Consider the following 3,440-nt stretch of genomic DNA (forward strand, 5'->3'; position numbering starts at 1 on the left):
AAATAAACCTCGCCTTCTCTCCTCCTCCTTCTTATAGACCCTCAAATCATACCATTTGGTCATTTCTCACTTCCTAAACTTCACACGCCTTCATGCGATTCACTTTCTTGTTGCACTTTGAGTCCAAAGTTCAAACTCGTCACACGAGAGAAAGAGAGAGCACATTTGAGTTTACACAAATATATTATCTCCCATTCCCGTTTACACAAGTAGTAGGTCCCCACGATGAGATTTATTCGGGGATTAGTATTAGTTGCAAGAGCTGCGTCAGGATTTAAATAAATTAACCTAAGCTTTTGGACAATGAATGCGGTGGCCAAAGATTATGGTAAGTAAAATGGATGGCAGACAACGCACCAACTTTCTAGAGACTCTCGAATGTTCCAAAGGCCGCCCTTGAGCAAGTAGAAAGAGAGGTCCAGCCTCTCCCTCACCCCTCGGACTTATCAACCGTTTGTGCAGAGAAGTGAGAGGGAGGAGGGAGAGAGGTGGGTGGAGGAAGGAGGAGAAGAACAGAGGGAAGCAAGACGTTAGCGAGAGAGACACGGCAGACTCCAAATCCTTAAATTTGCCATTATGCTTCAATATAGCTTAGGTTAATTGCTTAAGCTAATTGCGATTGAGGGAGGGAGAATGGCGGAGCGAGGGAGACGGAGAGAGAGCAGGAGAGGCACACGGAGCGAGCAGAGTGATGCTCCTAATTTTCTACGCAAAATTAGCAATCCATTGCAATTGGAAATCATTTGTAGTTTGGTAGCAATGAATTTACAAAGGAGGAGGAACGAGTAGGAGTAGGAACGATTACAGGTCTCTCTCTCTCTCTCTCTCTCTCTCTCTCTCTCTCTCTCTCTAGATGAGCAGCCGGTACAGTACCACCGGGAGAGGGGCGCAGAGGCCACATGTGCAACAAAGAGCCCCCAGAGTACGCTAGTATTAAGGTTTGACCTATCACAGCTTTCCTCAGGGGAGACCGATGGAGACGAGGGGTCACTCTAGACATAGCCCAGAGAGTCCAGAGAGCGAGGAGACCTCGTCCCCCATTGCAGCGCGAGACAGACGCAGATACGAGACATCTTCACATCCCACCAGAGAGCCATCACTGTACGAGGCTTCGGTTTCGTCACAGCACCTAGATAGATTGATTGATATGGCCCACTCTGCAACCGTGGTTGACATTGTCTTTGTCTATGATTATGATGATGACTATGATTCTGTTAGCATAGACTAGTACTTAGCAAGGGTCCTAGCATACCCTTTGCTTCAGCCCATGAGTTCGCTTTTCTATGCACTTTGACCCATAGGCCCGTGAGGTCTCCCATGGACATTAATATATCTTTCTTTCTTTCTTTCTCTCTCTTGTCTCCCATTCGAGTTTACACAAATATTCTCTCTCTCTCTCTCTCTCTCTCTCTCTCTCTCTCTCTCTCTCTCTCTCTCTCTACATTTTAAAATCTTTAATATGTCCCTTTTTTCATGTGAGTTTACATAAATCCCCCCCCCCCCCCCCTCTCTCTCTCTCTCTCTCTCTCTCTCTCTCTCTTATTGAACTATTTGGTCAACCTCAATCACTTTCTAAAATTCACAAGAAGTCTAGGGCACAAGTAAAGATTTTGCACCAAAAATTCACAAGAATTCACAAGGAACTACTTAATTGCATTTTCCACCAAAAGTCACGAGGGAGGAGGAGGAGGGCACAAGAAAACCATGAACTCCTCACAACATATCTTTCTCTCTCCTTCTCTTTCATTGCTTTCATCATATCATATAATAATCAATTAGCTTGCATATCATGTGGTCTTCCCATTCAACCTCACTTCATGCCACCATAAGAATTTCTCCACCAAAATTTCCCCCCCCCCTATGAGGGGAGCTTTTGCCCATGGCTTACACTACCACACAATAAGGAGGCATCGCCGGCACCCAGCTCAGGGGGACATATTCACCAAAAGTTTAGTGGAGGCTACATATTCACTTCCTAAACTTCACAAGAAGTCACAAAATGCCACCTTTTTTCTTCTCTTTTCATTGTATTGTTGTACTCCAATCCTAAATTCAGAGGTGTGCTTTGCAACACCAACCACAAATCAAATAATTGATATTCATTGCCATATCAAGAATGATATATTCTTTAGTACTAAAATTATAACATTGGACAACGCTTTTCATTCAACGAAGAAAGGAGTTTGTTTGAATTTCAAGCATGCCTAATGGCCCTCACCCCACCAATCCTTAATTGAAGAGCACAAGTTGCTGCATAGCAAAATTTAATTCCTCTTTTTTTTTGTTATAAATGCCGAATTTATTCATAAGGGTGGCCTTAAGCCCATGCAGAGCCATCCCAGGCTGAGCATGCCAAGGACAATAAGTTTGAGTAGCTGAAGAAAGTTGAGTTTGAAGCCTCAACCTAGGGACCCCCTATAGCCCCTAACCTTTTCATGACCCTGCCCCCTTCCGAGCAATACCTCCCTGTCGACCCTCTCATTACAAAAGATACCCACAAAGACCATGAGGCCACCTAGGTGCAGTGGAAAATCGTAAGAGAAAATATGAAGCTCAAGGTCCAAGGATTCGTCTTCTTGGACCCTGGGAACCACAGGATCCCCCCATATGTGCTCCATTACAACACTTATGTGTAGAGCAAGTATAGGGACCAGCTAGTCACCTTTTTAAAGAGTAGATGGACCTCCTATGGATCAACCAAACAAACCTCTGCTTGGAATGAGATTATCGCAAGGATATGCTCAACAGTGAATGCCTTGTTCACGCAAAACTCGATGGACACCAATAGTCGACTCCAACTAACGCATTTAGAACTCCAAATGAACCATGCAAATCTCAAGTGTGAGGTTGAGCAACTACAAAAAACAAAAGCTAAGTTGGAAGCCTCAGAGGAGGCACTTAAAGCATAAGTGGCCTGAGTTATGGCGGAGTTAACTTCAAATCTCCCAATTCTGCTTCCATCGTTTGAGTAGCAGGCATTTGAATAGGTGCCAAAAGAAAACAACAAAATCTAGGCCGAGAACAAGCAGCTTCGTGAAGAGCTAGTGGAACTCAGTGAGCTCCAAACTGAAAATGTTGAGCTCACTGAGCAAGTCAAAGACTACAAACAACCCTAGCAACTTCTGTGAAAGCTCCAAGCCCCGAAAGAGAACCTATCCAAGCTGACTAGCCTATGCGACCCTGGTAATGGAGATTCTGTAGCAGCCAAGGACCTCACCGGTCCTCTTAGCCTATCTCTGAGAGTCGCCCTACCCTCCAGAAGGCCACAACAAGCTCACGCACCACTGTGGCAGTAGGAGAAACAAAAGAAACGGAGGACTTGGCCCATTGCTAACACTCAATCCAATTGAGAGGCTAAAGTGGAAGTGTGAAACCACCAAGTCACATTTTGCGACCAAGGCGTATAGGTGTCCCCAACTTTATTTTCCCACCTCAAGCAA

Source organism: Dipteris shenzhenensis, chromosome 4 (genome assembly GCF_047967505.1).
Source record: "Dipteris shenzhenensis isolate YYH24624 ecotype China chromosome 4, Dip_SZ_1.0, whole genome shotgun sequence".
In the NCBI taxonomy this organism is placed as follows: Eukaryota; Viridiplantae; Streptophyta; class Polypodiopsida; order Gleicheniales; family Dipteridaceae; genus Dipteris; species Dipteris shenzhenensis.